We start from the raw sequence: 20,630 nt of genomic DNA, 5'->3' as shown, positions 1-20,630 counted from the left end.
AGCTTTCATTTCATTGGTCAGTTCAAATAAGGCTAAGCTGAGTGGCACATTCTTGACCTTTTACCTAAATACCAAGGAGGGGGTTGTCCAGACCCACCTGGATACCAAGGAGGGGGTTGTGCTACCTGTTTTTTTTTATCTCTTCCTGCCTTCCTAGCTTGGCTGGCGACTCGATGTCTGATTTGCACAGCCCCTGGCTTGTGACGAGCCTCGCTCTATACGTGACTCAGGCCTCGCAATCCTCTCTTCCTCCCTTAAAGTCTTTGTTCCTACTCATGTCAGTTCATAAATCTCCTGTCCTGCTGCCAGATAAGGCTGTCCTCGTTCTAATCTCAGGTGTCTTTGCTTTAGCATTCTGGAGGTCTTGAATTAAGCCTGTTATTTGTTCAGCACTCTGGAGGTCCTGACTCCAGAGGCCTTAATGGAGCTTGCTATCTGAAAACCTTTGCAGAGCTTTATAACTGTGGTTAAAGTTAAAACCACAGTTTTAACTGTGACCCCAATGAAGTTGGGGTCCTTCACTGTAGCTGCTCAGGTTTTCCCTGCGATAACTCACAAGGAAATGAGGGACAGATGTGTTCATACATTGTTTAATAAGTGAGAGAGAAACTCAATGGTTAATGGACTTGGTAGATTAAGGGTGTGTGAACTCCACCTCTTGTCCCTGAAAGAGGTTGCTATTTTTATCACTACTTAGAAAGTTTTGATGTAGCATCAAGAAGACTACCCTAAAGCTGAGGCAGGAGGATACAATGATTTCAAGACCAACCTTGATTACAGTTACTTCCTATAAAAGAAGCTAATATGTAGCAAGCTTATTTCTATCTTTAGAGATTTATTATTTATTTATTTGATTTTTAGAGACAGGGTTTCTTTTCTTTTTTCGAGACAAGGTTTCTCTGTGTAGCTTTGGAGTCAGTTCTGGAACTCACTCTGTAACCCAGGGTGGCCTTGAACTCAGAGATCTTCCTACACCTGCCTCCCAAGTGCTGGGATTTAAAGGCATGCAGCACCACTGCCTGGCAAGTTTTATTTTTTTATGTTAAATGTAAGAGTGTTTTGCTTGCATATATGTTAAGTGTGCCATGTTTGTGTAGTGCCTGCCAAAGCCAGAAGATGGCATTTGATTTCCCAAAACTAGAACTATATATGGTGGATGCTGGGAACAATACCTGGGTCCTCTGAAAGAGAAGTCTGTGCTCTTAACTGCTGAGTCATTTCTCCAGCCCCTATTTATTGTTTTCAAGTTACATTTTATTATTATATTATTTATCACAATATTAATATAATAAAAATAACTTATTATTGTTGTGCTCCTATAAGTCCAGCCAGCACTTGGGAGGTAGAGGCAGGAGGAATGGAAGTTCAGAGTTATCCTCAATTACATAGTTAATCCAGGGCTAACCTTGAATGATCAGAGCAGTCATCCTATAAGCACACTGAGCCCCGAGGTGTTTTGAGAGGCACAGAGACAAGTTGAGCCTGGAGAAGAAGCAAGGCAAAAGCTGCCTCTTGGAAATGTGAGGCCTTGTCTCCCGGGGTTCCCATGGTTCATTTCTGGATTTAATAGAAACAGAAACAAATTCAAATTTGGTAGCTCAACATTAGCCAGGTGTTATGTCTGCTCCCTGTCCTGTGGGTCAGGAATCCAGGCTGAGGTGCCTGGGGGAGGCCCTGCCGTCTGTCTGCTGTACAGAGACGGTGGCTGGTCTGGGTGAGCAGCAGCAGCACAAACCATGGCTTGTGACATTTACCTAATGCTTGGAGGCTTCACGAGAAATAAAGTGGTCTACACAGTGCTCTGCTGCAAGAAACACATGGTTTTGCTTTTCACCCATTGACTTTGATGTGTCATGTAATGTGGAAAAGAAAAAGGAAAGGCCTGTTACTTCCACCTGTAATCGGAGGTGCACCCGCCAGTTCCCAAATAACCACTCTGAGTCTTAATATTGATTACAAACTATTTGGCCAATGGCTCAGGCTTATTATTAAATAGCTCTTACAACTAAATTAACCCATTTCTATTTAGTCTATATTTTACCACAAGGTTCGAGACTTGTTACCTCATATCTTGCTTCCCTGGTGACAGCTGGGATCTTTCTGACTCTACTTTCTTTCCCCCATCTCTGCTTGGATTTTCTGCCTAGCTATATTCTACCTGGCTATTGGCCAAATCAGCTTCTTTATTAACCAATGGTAATAAGCTGTTGTAACTAAAATAAAAACAAACAAAAACAAAACAAAACAAAAAACAGCACACGAGAAAGATGCCATGCAACAGGGCTCACGTGGAGGGATTTTTTTATTGTGCAAAAGGGAATAGGAAAAAGAGTGGGGAGGGAGGAGACTGGCCTCTGATGGCAGGAGCAACAGAAGAGAAGAGAAGAAGAAAAGAGAAGAGAAGAGAAGAGAAGAGAAGAGAAGAGAAGAGAAGAGAAGAGAAGAGAAGAGAGAAACAGACAGACAGAGAGAAAGGGATGAGAGGTGGCAAGGCCTCCCTTTTAAAAGGGAACATAGTGTATGTGCACAGGAGGTGCTCTTAATGGCTGCAGCTGAGGATGTATCCTGTCAGGACCCCAAAGGCAGGCCAGTACAGATGCCTGAATACTAACACTTCTGTCAGGACCCCAAAGGCAGGCCAGTACAGATGCCTGAATACTAACACTCATAGCATACAGAAGGGCACCCCACATCATTCACCCTCCTTCCTATCCCTGGTCCCTTAACACCTCCCCACTTTGATATTCTAGAGAGAGACATTTGTGACACTCTCCTCTACCTGATGACGATGCTAGCCCCAACTGGTTTTCAAAGAGTCAAACATTGCATTTTGACCTAGAAAGCCCAGTTTAAAGTTGAACCTGATTCTCTCTCCTTCCCATCTGTTTCCTTCTTGCGTGCATGTATGTGTGGTGTGGTGTGGTGTGGTGTGGTGGTGGTGGTGGTGGTGGTGGTGTGTGTGTGTGTGTGTGTGTGTACAAAGGAGGCCAGAGCAGGGCACTGGCACCAGGTGTCCCCCTCTACCACGGTCTGCCTCACTCATCTGAAGCAAGTTCTCTTTTTGAACGTGCAGCTCATGTTTCCAGCTAGGCTGGCAGCCAGCAAGGCCCAGCTCTCCTCTGTCCATTCCCCTAAGTGCTGATGTTAGCCCGCACAGGTCCACAGCAGGCTTGTTAAGGAAGTGGATGCTGGGACCAGAGCTGCAGCCTTCCTGCATGCACAGTTTGCCTGCACACACCTCGTACGTGCTGAGCTATTTCCCCATCCCACACCCCACCCCTTTTGGACCCAAGGTCTTGTTACGCACCTTGCCCCTGCTGGAACTCACTACATAGACCAGGCCGCCCGCCCTCAGATTTGCAAGGTCATCTTCCTCTGGCTCCCAGCTGTTGAGATGACAGAATTGTACCCACATATCCAGCTTGAACTTGACCTTCAAAGGATCTAGTCCAGTAGATGTTCACAGAAAAGGGGGAAGCTTGCGCTTCAGCGGAAGAATGCCTCCCAGGGAGCACACACAGGATTTCCTACCTGTTCTTCTATAAACTCCTGAAAATTTAGGTTCCCTCCCCCAAAAGATGGACTTTTCTCTAGCCCAGACTTGAATAAACCAGTCTGTCCTACCAATATCGGGCATATATCTGTCTTTTTATTATTTATTTTTGAGGTAGCTCTCCAAATAGTAGAACTTAGAGCGCCTTGGTCTCCTCACATGGTCTGCCCTTTGAAAATCTCCCCACATTTATTTAACATCTGCTTGACTTCTTCAGGGAGAGTGAGAGCTGGAATTTCTGGTTTCCTGTCCTTTTTTAAAGACCAAATTTTAAAAATCTATTCATTAATTTATGTGTGTGTTCCTGCAGGTGTGTATGGGTACCACATGTATATAGGTGCCCACAGAGGTCAAAGAGGGAATCATATCCTGGGACTGTAGTTATAGTAATTGTGACCCACCACATGGATGCTGGGATCTTGGTTGTCTGGAGGAGCAGACAGTGCTCTTACCAGCAAACCACCTCTCCAGACCTTACTGTTTATTTTTACTTATGTATATGTCTGTGTGTGCATTTCTGTATGTGCACCATATGTGTGCAGATGCCCACAGAAGCAGGGAGAGGAGGGCGCTGGATCCCTTGAAGCTGGTGTTACAGATGGCGTGACTGCTTGTTGTGGGTGCTCTGAACTCAGGTCCACTGATCCATCTCTTGGGCCCACTGTGTCCTCTGAAGGACTAAGACTGGGGTGGAGCTTTCCCTACCTCTTTCCATTGGTCAGAAGAAGTCACAGCACTAATGTAGCTGCAAGAAAAGAAATGGGAGGGCTGGAGAGATGGCTCAGAGGTTAAGAGCACTGGCTGCTCTTCCAGAGGTCCTGAGTTCAATTCCCAGCAACCACATGGTGGCTCACAACTATCTGTAATGAGATCTGGTGCCCTCTTCTGGCCTGCAGGCATACATGGAGGCAGAATGTTGCATACATAATAAATAAATAAATCTTTAAAAAAAAGGAAAAAAAGAAAAGAAATGGGGAGAAGTGAAAGGCACATATAAGAAGGTGGGGTGGTGATGGTGGCCACTTTGGCCACCTCCCACACACAGTGAGCAGGGGAGCCATTTTGAGAAGAGAAACACAGGATGCTTTAGTGAGTTCTTAGTCACTGGTTGAGGGAACTATTTTGAAAGCAACACTGAAGCGCAACACTGAAAGAGTCCCTCCATCTAAACTCTAAGAGAATCCACTCTGACTATCTTAGGGTCAGGGGACTAAAAGAAAATTTAAAAAAAAGATGTAAAAGAAGAGAGAGAGTCTCAGGCTGATCTAGAATCCCTGCGCCTTCTGCCTCAGACACTAGAGAGCTAGGATTGCAGTGTATACCACTGCGTCAGGGAGCGTGGGATAACAGTGTGTACCACTGCATCTGGGAGAGCTGGGATAACGGTGGACACCACTGCATCGGGGAGAGCTGGGATTGCAGTGGACACCACCACGTCAGGGAGAGCTGGGATAACGGTGTACACACCACATCAGGAGAGCTGGGATAATAGTGCACACACCACATTTGGAAGAGCTGGGATAGCACTATATATGCTACATTTGGGAAAGCAGGGATAGTGGTGTATACCACTGCATCTGAAAGAACTGTGATAGCAATGTACATACCACATCTAGGAGAGCAGGGACAGCAGTGTACACGCCACATCTAGGAGAGCAGGGACAGCAGTGTACACGCCACATCTAGGAGAGCAGGGACAGCAGTGTACACGCCACATCTAGGAGAGCTGGGACAGCAGTGTACATACCACATCTGGGAGAGCAGGGACAGCAGTGCACACCACTGCATCTGGCTAAGAAAAGACAAATGTCATCATGGTGGGCACAGAGACATAGCTTCGCACTGTCACCCACAGTAGCCCCCAAGTTCTTTTCAGAAAGCTCCATTCAAACAAACCTAGAATTCTTAGCTGAAGACAATTTCAGGATAAACAAGTATGAAGTAGAGTTTGGACTCATTAAGACCACTCCTCCCTGCACCCACCTGAGACAGGGTTTCACTGTACAACCCTCGCTGCCTTGGAATTTGCTCTGTAGACCAGGCTGGCCTTGAACTCAAAGATCCATCTGTGTCTGCCTCCAGAGTGATGACACTTAAGGCAACACTACTGTGGCCATATCATTAAGACATTTTTTTTTCTTTTTCTTTTTTTTTTTTTTTTTTTTTTTTTGGTTTTTCAAGACAGGGTTTCTCTGTAGCTTTGGGGCCTGTCCTGGAACTAGCCCTTGTAGACTAGTCTGGTCTCAAACTCACAGAGATCTGCCTGCCTCTGCCTCCGAGTGCTGGGATTAAAGGTGTGCTCCACCACCTCCCGGCTCATTAAGACATTCTAAACATAGACTTAGGTTAAGGGAAAACAGATACCAGGGAAGAGAGTAGGGAAAGCTGTTTACTGCTCCCCACGACCTGCTCAGCCTGCTTTCTTGCACACACCAGGACCATTCTGCCCTGGGGTGACATTGCCCACAGTGGCCACATCAATTATTAAGCAAAAGAATGCCCACAGGCTTGTCCACAGGCTAGTCTTCTCAACATTTGCTCTTCCCAGAAGTCCCTGGCCTGCGTCAAGTTGATACATGCTGCATTGAGTCACTTCATTGTTACAGTGGTCACAGACGGGGCCTTTACAGTGGTCACAGACAGGACCCTTACAGTGGTCACAGACGGGGCCTTACAGTGGTCACAGATGGGGCCTTTACAGTGGTCACAGACGGGGCCTTACAGTGGTCACAGACGGGGCCTTACAGTGGTCACAGACGGGGCCTTTACAGTGGTCTCAGACAGGGACGTGGTGAGCTTTCAGGCTGTTCTCTTCAGTTGCTAAAAAACAGTAAGAAGCTCACAGGTGGCTCCTGAGAGCACGTGACAGGGTTATAGTTGGTAAGTTGAAAGTCTAGATCCTGGATGCACAGCGGTAGAACAACTTTCCTGTAAACAAAGGAGAAGTTAATTGTTCTTGTTTGTGCAATTGAAGATAATAATTGGGAAGAAATGGGGCCCTACTAAGGTAATATACAATCAGGGCTTATCCTGGTTCCTTGCTATTTAACATAAAATACGTAGGTAGGGAAGGAGAAGGCCTCTACGCTGGTGGCGTTCATAGCGATTGCTGGATTCATTTTTGCTTCTCGGTTAGTTAGAGAGACTGTGAACTGAATTCCCAGAGGGGGAAATCCTACTTCAAGGATTCTACAAGGCTCCCGACTGACTAGAACTTCTGGGATTCTGGAGAGTTGGAAGGTTGCAGATTCAGAGACAAATTATCTCGGGCAATCTTCAGTTGCCTTAATAGCCATTCTTTATCTCGGGCAATCTTCAGTTGCCTTAATAGCCATTCTTTATCTCAGGGCAATCTTCAGTTGCCTTAATAGCCATTCTTTATCTATCTCAGGGCCGCACACACTTGGTTTCTCAGCATTTGAGAGGCAGAGGCTACAGATCAGAAGGTCAAGGAAATCAACTTCAAAGTGAGTTTGACGCCTGCATGAGCTGTGTGATAAGAGCCTGTCTCAAAAAACAAAACAGAAGTAGCAACAACAAAAATAGCCACTTATTATTCACTTCTATATCTGACCCAATACCCATTTTCATTATTAACTGAGTTCCACCAATTGGATTACTATTTTGTTCTGGACATATTTTTAGAAAATGTTTTAGATTTATTTTGCTTTAAAGACAGAGGCAAGAGGATCCCTGTGAGTTGGAGGCCAATCTGTTCTACATCCCGAGTTCTAAACCAGTCAGGTCTACATAGGGAGACCCTGTCTCAAAAAATAAAAAGTTAAATCAGATGGTGATTAAAGGGTGCATGCCTTTAATCCCAGCACTTGGGAGGCAGAGGCAGGTGAATCTCTGAGTTTGAGGCCAGCCTGGTCTACAGAGTGAGTTCCAGGACAGTTAAGGCTACACAGAGAAACCATGTCTTGAAAAACAAACAAAAGGAAGTTAAGATATAACAAATGAAAAGCTCCGGGAAGCCCTCTAGCCTGCTCAGACTTCTGCCTACCTTTCGGTAACTTTGACTCTTGACCCTTGCTAAGGGTACCTAAAGCTTTAGGTTAGCTCTTTTCCTCCAAACCATACAAAAGCAATCAGTCTCCAGGAGCAGCAACACGCATGAGGTTGTGTTTCTCTTCATAGTCAAAACTGAGCATATTTGCCTGGTGGTGGCGGCGGCGCACGCCTTTAATCCCAGTACTTGGGAGGCAAAAACAGGCGGATCTCTGTGAGTTTGAGGCCAGCCTGGTATACAGAGCAAGTTACAGGACAGGTTCTAAAGCCACAGAGAAACCTTGTCTCAAAGGAAAAACAAAAAGAAGAAAAGAAAAAGAAAAAAGAAAAGCAAAAAAAGAAAAGAAAAAAAAACTCTGAGCACATTTTTGTTAGAGCCAAAAGAGACCTCTCTGGAGGTATAGCTACTGGGCTAGCAATTCTAGAGAAGAATGCATCTGTTAAGAACAAGAAACAAGCTACATAGTGATTTCCAGGTGGGCCAAGGCTATTTTAAAATAAATAAAATAATAAACATAAAGTTAAAAACAATGAATGTTCAAAAATAGAAGAATCTGTGATTGATTCAGCTGTATCCACAAACCCTGTGAAGTCCTGGGTCTGGAGAAATGGCTCAGTTAAGAACATTTACTGCTCTTGTAGAGGACTTGGGTTCAGTTCCCAGCACTCACATGGTGGATCACAACATCTGTATTCCGATTTCAGGGCATATGATGGCCTCTTATGGCCTCTGTGGGCACTGCACACAGGCAAAACCACTCACATACACATAAAATAAAAAAATAAAACCTCTGAAATCTTGATTTCTCCTAAGTTTGGTGCCTTCTTTCTGCCTCTGTCACAGTAAGACCTGGATTGAGAGAGAACAGTTTTAAGAAACTGAAAGCGATCCTGTGTAGCCATTTGGTTTCTTTATAAAGTATTAATCAATTCACTTCTCCAAGCTGGAATCTGTTGAAAACAGGTCAAATCAAATTCTATATTATGATTATCATCATCAGTATTATTGAGAGGCTCATGTCTTCCAGGCTTATCTCAACCTTTCTATTCAGCCAAGGATGACTGACCTCCTGCTGCCTTAGCTACAGGACAGCCTAGGGACCAGCCTTCCTAGCATATGGGGACATAAATATTTGGCTTCTGTGTGAACAAAACATGATACTTAGTCAACAGAGGGAACTATGAACTGACATTCCCAGAAAAGAAAAGCCACTCCTGTGTTAAAGATTCTCCAGTCACGATGATGACTGATTAGAATTTATGGAGATTGGGGTGTTAGAGATCCAGGATAATTATCTGATCTCTTAATGGCTCTTAATAGCCACTCATTGCCCAGCCCCGGGTCTGACCTGCTGTCCTCATCACTATCAGGTAAGATACCTGGCGTGTGCTCTTAGTATTAACTTCCACCAACCCCAAAGCTAAGGGTGTCATCAGATCTCTGCTCTACTGCCACCTACCTGCCTGATTTTTTTGTCTATGTATTTGGAAAAATGCCTTGGCTCATGACTTTCTTTTATTCTTTACAACTCTAAAAATCTCTTAACATCACATCTACGTTGGGACATGGTATTTGGGGTGACCTGTGCTCCTGGGCTATGGCCACTTATATTTGGCTCAAGGATAAACTATCTTTTATTCCCTTTGAGATGAGAAACACGTTTTGTGTCCGCAGGGGCTCCGCTAGGGAAATGAGGGGTGTGAAGTGTTCTTGGCGGTGAAACTAGGGATGTTGGTTGCCTCTTAAGGGGAGCAGCTATGGCTGTGGCCACCAGGTGGCAGCATGGAGGTGGTTTTGGCACTGGTGACTGAAACCGGAGTCCTGAATTTTCCTTGGACAAGAAGAATGAGAGGAACTGTATGCCAGTGCCAACAGACCGTCTGAGTCCCACCACCACTGAGTCCCACATGGGGGAAAGAACACACTGTAAATGCCTAGGTTATCGGGGGTGGGGGGGAATCAATCACCCTCTTGAGCAAATATTAAGCAGGGGAATTCTTTAAAAATATACCCTGTGATTTTGAACCAGTTGCTTCAAATTTCCCTAAGAAACATCCAGGGGTATCAGAATATTCTCTTCAGGGAGCGCAAACAGTGGACTTCTACTCTGCAATTAAAAGGAGCTATTGCCACATGGGTTACCTTCGATGAGCCCCAAAGGGCTGAGTGAAAGGGAGCATTCTCCAAAGGTTATGGCTGCAAGGTTCCCGTTTCTGTGACCATCTTGAGAAGACAAAGCTACGATGATGAAGATGATGGTTGCCAGAGCTCAGGCTGGGGGAGGCCGGATGATAGACACATAGCACAGGGCTGGAGGGATGGCTCAGCCGTGAGGAGCGCCCACTGTTCTCTCAGAGGACCCAAGACTAGGATCCACGTACGGCAGCTTACAACTGTTAGATCCAAAGGAAACGTCAATTCTCCAAACTCCAAGGCAGTTAGATATCCAGAAATGGACTCAATCTGGACTATGGGGGATTTTTGGCAGTTAAATAATAGCCAGCGTTCCTCAGGAACTTGTGAAGCTGGTCCCCCTCTATCGGTTTTGCTAAGCGGTAGCTATTTGGGTAAACTGGGTTATAAAAGAAGCAGATATTCTGTAAAGGGACATTGTGAAAGGATCAGAGAAGGAAGGCTCCCAGGCTCTCTGTGGACTGAATTTATGGTTTAAACTTTTATTTTGATGCTAAAGGATCATCAATTCAAAATTTTAAGGGTCAGACTTAACAAGGATAAAACTGGAAAATTATAATCTTATGAAAGCTACTCAGTTGTTGTAAACTGTAAAAGATAATTAAGAAAAGCAAGTCAATGGTCAGTCACCTTACAATGTGATCAAATGCTGTAATCACTTTACAATGATCAAATGCTTTAATGTGCTACGATTCTGGTAGTTAATGCTAAGTACAGATGTAATTCACTTACAGGGACAAGGTCTATTTAGCCTTCTTTATACGCTATCACATTGGATTTCACGGTCTGAGCTGATGAGGATGACTGACCAGGTCTCTTCCTCTTCATGTGGTAGCCTTTAGCCGACCAGCTGGACCTCTTTCCATCCACGCACTAAATTCCACAGGTTTCCAGAAGACCTAGCAGCCAGTCATTTCCAGTCTCTCCATCGAGCTCACATCCCAGAAGGATTCCAGGCGTCACACGAAGAGACAGGCTGCGCAAGAATGGCATCAAGAAACATCTCCATCTCTAGAAGGAAGTAAACTACAGGTGCTTGAGATACTTCAGCAGTGTTATGAGAACGAATGACGGCAGACACCCAAAGACAGCACTGCTTGGAGGAGAGCACAGGATAAGGTGAAGAGGAAGGCCCCAAAACACTGGACAGACAGCATGAAGGAGGACTGTGGAACCTTGGGTATGGCAATAACACATTCATCTAGGACTGCCCAGGACAGGAACAACTGGAAAACCACCATAAACGAGTTGCCCACGCATGCTTACAAGCATTGCCAGCATTAATGTAAAAGCAATATTCCATCACAGGTAAGCCTGAAGTAACTAACTAGAAACAAGGACAGTTTGTTTAAAATCAAGTATACTTCATAATTTAGAAGATGACCTTCAAGCCCCTTAGAGAGATCTGCTGAATGTGGCATTTAAGATGTCTAATGAAAAGGCTTCCCTGACAGACAAAATGCCAGTTTCTGGCGGCAACAGCTGGGGCTATCTCCAAAGAAGACAGGCAGTAATAAACTCTGCCTGGATTGTTAATGTTGATCCCTGGGCAAAGAGCTACCCCATGCCATGTCCACCACCAGGGCCCCCCACCAAACTGTGGGCACTTTTGGGCGGACTCCCCTACTCTACCTCACCAAGGTGTAGGTCAGTTTTCCCAAGTTCCTTCTCCAAGGAAAATCTCTCAGACCCTCTGGGTCTGGCAGTCAAAGGCTGATGCTGCCCCGTGTGGCAGCTGAAGACCCATGAACTCTGCTCCAGCTGAGATCACCACGGCAGAGCCCAGGGTGATAAATCCCTGTCATTTCAGCTGATACATGGGCCATTGGACTATACTTTCCCCCCAACTTTCTCCTTCTCAGATCTCAGAGGGTGTTGATGGCTACCCCTGGCTTTCTCAGTGTAGCAGCAGCAAGCTGACCTTAGTCGGTTCTTCCAAATCTACAGCTGCCCGGTCAGTCCATCTCACATGTAGACCAGCAGGCCTTGCTCTTCTAGAGCTGTTAGGTCTCCTGATGAGGAAGGCAGACTCACAGACAGGTTCACCCCACTGACAAGCTTCACACTGGAAGAGAGAAACTCACAAAACAGGTTCCAGTGTGAAAAACAAACTCAAGCTAGCACGCTATTGTTAATAACTAAAGTTGCCGGGCAAGGGTGGTGCGCACCTTTAATCCCAGCACTTGGGAGGCAGAGGCAGGCGAATCTCTGTGAGTTTGAGGCCAGCGTGGCTTATAGAGCAAGTTCCAGGACAGTAAAGGCTACATAGAGAAACCTTTTCTCAAGAAAAAAAAGTTTACTTTTTACTGTTCCTTTACTTAAAAGGATTTGCGTTTCTATGGCTGTTCTCAATAGTCAACCACCTATGTCTTATGGTAAATAACTAGATAGAAAAAAAGGGTTTAAAGTTTATGCAAATTATAAGGGTGTAAGGAAGTCATTTAAGGTGTATAAACACAAGTTACAAAGGTCTAAGGAAATGACTTTGGTATATGAAAGACAAAACTTAAAGCTGATACATGATATCCAGACTTCAAAAGTTCAGAGTTTTAAACATCAATCAATACAGTTCTGATAAATTATTAATCTAACACTGATAAAATACTAGCTACTGTAATAGTCACAGGCTCAAAATTTTAAATTTTCTTTGGTTGATTTCTAAATATAGACTTAAAAGTGCTTCTAATTGTGCTGGAAACATCACACACACAAACACACGTACACACATGCACACACATGCATGCGCGTGCATACACACACACACACACATACACACACACATGAGACTGCCCTACAAAGGGTGGGTGAGGAAAGAATGTTTAAGGACAAAAACCACAAGAAGGCCTTGAGCATTTGCACAAGCAAGCCAGGAGCTGTTCTGCTCTACTAAGATTAGGTAGTCAGGGCAACCTCAAAATAGTCCTCGAATGTCTGCACAAGCAGGCTACAGAAGCCAAAACAAAACAAAACAGTCACATCACAACCAAACAGATGGCCACAGCTATCCATTTCTGAGTGGGGATCACTGAGTCAGGGTTAACTGGGAACTTACCTTCCAGAGACTGGGGTCAGAGACAAACAGCTATTAGGTACCTAGCATAAAATGGAGTTTTTTTTTTCGTTTTGTTTTGTTTTGTTTGTTTGTTTGTTTTTTTGTCATCACACACCCAAGATAAAGGTTTTCCCCTAAGCTCTTGAGCTTTCCCTTCTGTCCCTTGTCCCAGCCGCGACTTCCACTCTGCTGACTGATACCATCCAGGAGTCTTTTAGGACCCACACTCCTCCCAAACAGCCGCAACATGCCAGCCCCAGATGGTCTTGCAGAATCAGGGACTTCCACGGGACGGCAGCAACTCTACGGTCGGTCTGCAGGGGTCAACTCTTTCGCAGAACTCTCGTTTCGGTCTCCTTTGGGCGGCTAACTCTTATGTCTGCTTGGCCCACTGATTTCTATACTCCTTGTAGTAATGATCAGTCCTGGTCTATTCAGGTCCTTTCAGGAGAGGACAACATTACCCAATGGTCAGTAAAGCAGACGATGCTGATGTAATTTCCTTGGGTCCCCTGCCGTCGCCTACCTGCTTCAGCCGCTGTTTTCATCAGCATTCCAGGCTGGTTCAAAACAGATTGCACGTCGCTACCCCCAGCTGGTCCTGCAGAACCTGGGCAGCGAAGCAGACGTATCCTGCCATTGCCTGATTCCCTTCCCCAGTCCCGGCCTTTGACCGGGTTTCCAGCCTTCCTGGGCCCTGACAATGATATCCTAATTTCAGCTGAGAAACAGCTATGAAAAAGATTACACTGCCCCTTAGAACGACAAAAGGCTGGAATGCTAGGTCCAAAGGAGATTCCAGTCCCCTAAACTCCAAAAGGTAGTCTAGACATCCAGAAATGGGCTCCACCTGTACCACAGGAGGATTTCCAGCATTCCTTGGGAACGTGTGAAGCTGGTTCCTCTCTACCAGAGGAGCCACGTCCCTTCTTGCTGTTTATTACCCGTGGTTCCTATAGTACACCAAGAGCATGCTGAATCTTCCTCAATATTGCAGGTACCTATAACTCTTCCAAAGTCCAGGCTAGCACCCAGCTGTTCTCACCTCCTCCACTCTGCTAAATTCCCTCCAACTCATGGACTTCCCTGTTTGTCTTGTTTCTGTTTTTGTTTTCTTGAGACAGGGTTTCTCTGTGTAGCCCTGGCTGTCCTGGACCTCTGTAGACCAGCTGACCTCAAATTCACAGAGATCTGCCTGCTTCTGCCTTTTGAGTGCTGGGATTAAAGACGTGAGTCACCACTGCCTGGCTGTTTTGGGTTTTTTTTGTCCAATTACTGTCTTTTTTAGTGGTACATGCTAGGCAAGATGTATTTTCTGTGCTATCAGCAAGATGGACTTCCTTTTGCCTCAGCCTCTTCCACAGTCCATGGAGATGAAGCCACTTGGTTTCGTCTCCGTCTTTGGGGACTAAATGAAGATGCATGAGCCTTTGCTAAGGACATAGTTTTTTTTAATGCTACTTAAAAAATATTATTTATTTTTTATTTATTAATATAAATAATAGTATTTATTTGTATTATGTGGGGGTGGAGAGATGGTTAAGCCATTAAAGGCTAGGCTCATAACAAAAGTATTTGTCTTATGTGTATGATGTGTATGGGTGTTTTGTCTGCATGTAAGTCTGTGCACCACATATATGCAGTGCCTATGGAGGCCAGAAATGTAGCATGAATAATAAAAACTCAGAGACAGATACTGGGGTTCAACCTGAAGATCAGAAAAGCAAAGCAGCAAGCCACTGGCTCTTACCTCTACCTCAGACCAGGCCTCCATGAATCCTCAGAATGAGACTGAGCTGAGACCTGTCTCCTCCTGTCTTATATTCTTCTCTAGGGCTGTGATCTAAGGCGTGCACCACTACCGCCCAGCCTCTATGGCTAACTAGTGTGGCTACTGGGATTAAAGGTGTGTGTCACCACTGCCTGGTCTGTATGGTAGACCAGTGTGGATATTTTACTCTCTAACCTTCAGGTAAACCTTATGTATTAAAATACAAATGAAATACCACCACACAGAAGAGAGCACTGGATTCCTGGGATTCAATGACGGATGGTTGTGAGTCACCTTGTGGAGGCTGGGAATTGAACCAAGGTCCTCTGGAAGAGTAGCCAGTGTTCTTTTCTGTGAAGCCATCTCTCCAGCCTCTTAAATACTACTTTGTAGGTTCTGTAAAGAAAATGAAAGTTAGTAGGTGGAGGAGGAAATGGGAGAGGGGAAAAGAGAGAAAAGGGAAATTCTAGCATGAAGTTTACAGATTATTTGTGTCCATGGTTTGCTCCTGCCGGATGCTCAGCTTTATGTGCTCTGCTTCAAGCTTCTCTGAGAAGTAGGGGCCATCAGCAACCCAGATGGGAGAATTAGGGTCAGCGAGGTGAAGCAAATTACTTAGGACCACACAGCTACTCAATAGTGGTGCTGGGACTGACTGAAAAGTCAACATCCAAGGACCGGAGGGATGGCTCAGCGGTTGAGAGCCCTTCTGGCTTTTGCAGAGGACCCAAGTTCAGTTCCCAGAAACCATGTGGTGACTCACAACCACCTGTAACTCCACTTTTGCCCTCAATGGCCTCAATGGGCCCTAGGCACATATGCAGTACACATACATAAATGCAAATAAGTTACCTCATAAATAGAAAAATAAGAATAAGTAAAGTACCCAAAGAACCTGTGATACCCCACCCCTTCCCCAATCCCTGCCATGGCAGCCTTGCACTGTAGACTTTCTTGCTGTCTGTACTTGATGTTTCTGTGTTCCTTTCCTTTTGACCTACAAGACTGAGGCCTTGGATGCACACCTCAGGCTCTTCCTGCTTCTCTCTCTTGCTAACAGTCGCTGGCTGCTATCCTGCTGACTCTTGCATGAGGTTTGGAAAGAATTGAGTAGCTAGCCGGTGTGGGTTTTGACAGACAGGGACAGGAGATGCAGATGTGGGTTTTGATAGACAGGAAATGCAGATGGGGGCTTTGATAGACAGGAGATGCAGGTGTGGGCTTTGATAGACAGGAGATGCAGATGGGGGCTTTGATGGACAGGGGAGGGAGGTGTGGGTTTTGATGGACAGGAGGTGCAGGTGTAGGCTTTGATGGACAGAAGATGCAGATGTGGGCTTTGATGGACAGAAGATGCAGTCTTTCTTTTTTGACCTTGTGGATCTCTTGCTTGGTATTGTAGGCAGCTGTCCTTCATCTGGATATTGTAGGACGAAAATAGCCAAGGAAAAACACCCTGCCCCTGACTAGACCTGAGAACTGGGCCAAGTAAAAACCCCCTGACCATGACTTGATCCCAGGATCAGGGCTTGAAGTCACACCCATCCCGGAGCTTGCTCCAGAGTCAGACTACAAAATCCTATCAACCCCTGAAATCCCAATTCCTGAGGTTCCTGTACACAAAATGCCACCAATTCCTGAGCTTTCCCCAGAATCAGACAACAAAAATCCACCAATCCCAAGCATCCGTGGTGTGGGAGAATTGTCTGTATTCTGTCAATCGTGTTTTAAATAAACGCTGATTGGCCAGGCAGGAGGTGTAGGTGGGAAAACCAGACAGGAAGTGGAAATAATGCAAGGAGAGCAGGAGAATTCTGGGGAGGAGGAAGCTGATTCCTCCCACTCCTACCCAGATCACCGAAGCAGCAGGATGTGAGCTGCCCCACTGAAAAAGGTACTGAGCCACATGGCTAACATAGATCAGAATAATGGGTTAATATAAGCTATAAGAACAAACAAGTAGCATGAGCTAAAGGGCTTTATAACATAGGGATCTTGTGTGAATTTTCTCTGGGACTAAACAGCTGGGGGGCCCGGCAGGACAGAAAAACCCCCAACAAACAGGCCCCCTCATGTTACACATCTCTGGAACGCTCCCTCCTCCAAGAAATCCTATATAAGCTCTGTACCTTGCTCAGTTTTCTGCTGTTTCTCACCTGAGTCACCACCCTCCTGGATTCTCCACTCCTAATAAATCTCTTGAGTGAGGTTTGCTGTGTGGTGTGATACTTTCACTGAGAACTCAGCTTGCTGAGCAGAACTGTAACAATTTCACTGGGGAAACCCTTCCCTGCCAGAGCAAAGTTGTTACACTTGCTTTGGGGTAACCTTTCCCTGGAACAGGGCAGTCAGCTGCTATGCTGATGGTGACCTTGTGGTACTCCTTGGCTCCCAACGGCCAGGATATCTTTTCACCTGAGCCTCGCTGCTTACAGACATGAGGGCCGGTGTCTGAGTCTGGAGGCTGGCAGCTGCAGCCTCACCATTGTTTCCTGGCCATCTAGTTTTCTAATAGGCTTTATTTTTTTTTCTTTTTTAGACAGGGTCTCATGTAGCACCCTACTGGCTTTGATCTCATGTACCTATAGAGAGCCTTGGATTTCTGGACCTCCTATTTTCTCCTTCCAATTTCTGGAATAATTGTGGGAGCCCACATGTGACTCGGTTTCCATATGGAGTCAATTCTGACTTAGAAGTCCTTTGAGCCTGCTCTGCTTGCTCCAGTATCCTTGAAGGCTGTGAGAAAGTTCTGATTAAGCCCATGGGAAAGAGCATTTTGCCCATGAGAAAAGAACACACTGTCTACTAGGAAGAACACTGCTGATGCCAAACCTTAGGGCACAGCCAGATAAAAGAAACTGCCTGCTCAAGGACAGGTATGGCCTTGTGTTAGATACTGACTGACTGTGCTGTGTTCTGCTTTTCTTTCTTTTTTTTTTTTAAATATATTTATTTATTATGTATACAATATTTTGTCTGTGTGTATGCCTGCGGGCCAGAAGAGGGCACCAGACCCCATTACAGATGGTTGTGAGCCACCATGTGGTCGCTGGGAATTGAACTCAGGATCTTTTGAAGAGCAGGCAATGCTCTTAACCTCTGAGCCATCTCTCCAGCCCCTGTGTTCTGCTTTTCTATATAAGCAGGCTCTGAAATAAAATTGTGGCTGTCCGGAGTAAGTCCCCTGAATCTATTCTGTGCTTTCTGTCTCAGTTTCTCTCAATGTAACTTTTCTTTAGCCTCAGCGTCCCCTTCCAGGAACCCTGGCTGGCTGTCGGAGCAGGCTCGACAGATAATGGATACAGTTTATGCAATGCTGAGGATTGAATCTGGGGCTTCATGTGTGTGCTAGGCACCCGCTTTACCAAATGAGCCACATCCCTAACTCTTTGTGTGCTGTAATCATTTCCTGTAATCCATCCTTTTCTTTAAGTGCCTGAGCAATTTCATTCTTAAGAAGCCCTGGGTATCACACCGACGGCCTTGTCCTCTCAGAGCAACCGCTCTAAAGGTTCATTCATTATGAAGGACTTTACTGGAGACCTGCGGAAATGGACTTGGGACAGGAAACCACACGCTGAGCACCCCAAGAGTGTCTCTTTGTCCTGCGACTTATCTGGGGGCACACAAAAGAAAAGTCTGTTCACCCTCAAAAGAAAGTAAACTGACTCACCAACTAATGCTTTCTAGGGGTTTGAGTGCGGGTGACTCACTGGCAGCTCTGCAAAGTCCCACCCCAGGCAAGGTCTTACCGCATCTTCATCGCATCTGCTGCTGGAATCGTGGGGTCAGGGGAGGGTCTATGACTCTTCCTCACCTTCCCTGAGGAAACTTGAGCCCAGTTACCCTGACCTAGCTCTCCGTCACATTGCTCTGTTTCTGTCATTGCCACGACTGCATGCTGAGGTCTCTGATGAGTCCCCACCACCATTTTTCATTATAACGGTGACGGTCATGTCAAGTCCTAGGAAGCACCTACGCTCTACTCTCCTCGGTATCAGGGGGCTGAGCCTGCTTATCTGCTCCACATTGGTTGGGGACCTGGCTCGGAGAGGGATAGAAATTATCCAAAGGATCATAATCATCCAATAATTCTAGCTGGGTGAGTCTTCCAGACCACCTTGCCCACTTCCTGCAGCCATTGATTGTCTATCTCTGTGTGAAGGAGGCAGAGGCAACAGAGGTTTTTGGTCCCGGTGCAAACAAGGAAAAATGAAGCATCAAGAGGCCGAATGGGGTGGTATGTGGCAAACATAGGAAGAACTAGAAAAAGCCAGAAAAGGCAGGAGGGAGGTGGGGATATTGTGAAACACCATTCCTGAGAAGACGTGAACAAGCGTCCACTCACAGCAGATAGGGAACCGGCGACAGCAAAGCAGGAATACCACCGACGTCCAACTTGGTGAACCAAAGAATTTTATTAAGGTTACTCACAGGAATATGGGTGAGGGGCTACTTACCGGAAATGACTCAAAGACAGCTGTGTCACCAAAACCCACCCCAACATGGGTGACAACCCACAAAAACTGAAAACTTAGAGCACACTGCACAGCCTACGGGCAGCTCCAAGGGCTGGAGAGTGTCCTTTCCAGGTGACTCCGTTGGTCTGGGGCTCTTCTGGTCGCTCAGCTTGCTGTGTTTCTACTGTGCTGCTTGTTGGTCTCTGCTTCTTTCCAGGCAGCTGGGATTGTCTGAGAGTCTTCTTTCCAGCCTAGCTTGTCTGAGAGCGGCTATCAGCAGTCTTTACTATTTACTCTTGGAGAGAGAGGGAGGGACTGGGTGAATCTGGTTAGTTTCAGGAACTTCCTGGAACTATTTTTAAAAAAGTTATTTATTTACTGTTTTACAGGGCTTCCCCTACAGGATGGAATGTCCCCTACAGTGATCTCCCCTACAGTGATTCTCAACCTGTGGGTGTGACCATCAGGGGAATACATATTTCCAATGGTCTCAGGGACCCTCAACCATAAGTTTATTTTGGTTGCTACTTCGTAAATGTAATTTTGCTACTGAGTGGTGTCTCAGTTCCTAGGACCATCAGAAATCCATGTTTTAGGTCTCATCCCTCAGGTTGAGAACCACTATCTTGGAACGCCCTGTTGTTTTGCCATCCTGTAAAGATCCTGTGTTTTAATGAGCTTCCCTCGCAGGGGGAAGGTTTCAATCTCTGAGAAAGCTTACACAACACTCCACCCCTTCCCTGGGCTCTTAAATTCTTTGTGCCCCTCTTCCACAATGGCTCAGAGTCTTGAACGGGTGACACATACATCTGGATACTGTCCTTTTAACTCTAGTGGGGCACTGACTCTTAGTTTCTTTTTACCGGTGTCTGCATTTCCAGAGCACGGCTGGTTGTTGAGTCTTTGATGCGGTACCGGGCGGGACAGATACCCCAACAAGCCGGCCCTCATGTTACAAGTCTTGGTGGTTTTCTTTATCAGACACTAGTGAGGAAAAGGCAGAAAATGTAAATCAGGAACACCTCCAAATGAACACTGACAGCGGTGGTGTTATGGCCATAGCTGCAAATGTTGGGAAGCACATCAGCCAGTACTTTATGCTCACTTACCAAAGCAATTGCAATTGATTTTTAGCTGGGCCAATGACTTCCTGGGTCATGGGTTTTGTCTAAGCTCCCAGTATTGGCTGTGACATTCCCCTGTGGAGCAGGCCTTTAGTCCTATCAGAAAGCTACTTTCATCCATAACTACTAGTACTGCTTCTGCACTAGCTGACAGCCTGGCCGGCACTCACACCACAAAGCATGCAGAATCCCCAGTTCAGCAGGACTTCAGGTCATGATTCATTCTGTCAATCTTAGTAGCACGGTTTGGCCTTAGGTGAGCTAGAGAGCAGGGAGGGGACACTTCCAGTTCATCCCTGTCAGCTACAGAATATTTGTTTAGCTATGCACAGATGCGTTGCATTGTTTTCCCTTGCCTGCCTAAGGCAGCCTGAGTGAAGCGCTCTGGAAATCCACTATCTTCTGTTCTGGACAAAAATCAGGCGATCTCAGAAGTTTTCATCCAAGGAGACAGTGAAGCCAACT

General features: G+C 45.8%; 1 pseudogene; it reads right to left on the bottom strand.

Annotated features, from left to right (window-relative positions):
* LOC148120880 (uncharacterized) overlaps nucleotides 1-20,630 on the bottom strand; it is a 53,420-nt pseudogene that overhangs the window by 1,440 nt on the left and 31,350 nt on the right.

Source organism: Myodes glareolus, chromosome 9 (assembly GCF_982192425.1).
Source record: "Myodes glareolus chromosome 9, mMyoGla1.1, whole genome shotgun sequence".
In the NCBI taxonomy this organism is placed as follows: Eukaryota; Metazoa; Chordata; class Mammalia; order Rodentia; family Cricetidae; genus Myodes; species Myodes glareolus.
This window is presented reverse-complemented; position numbering and strand designations above follow the sequence as displayed.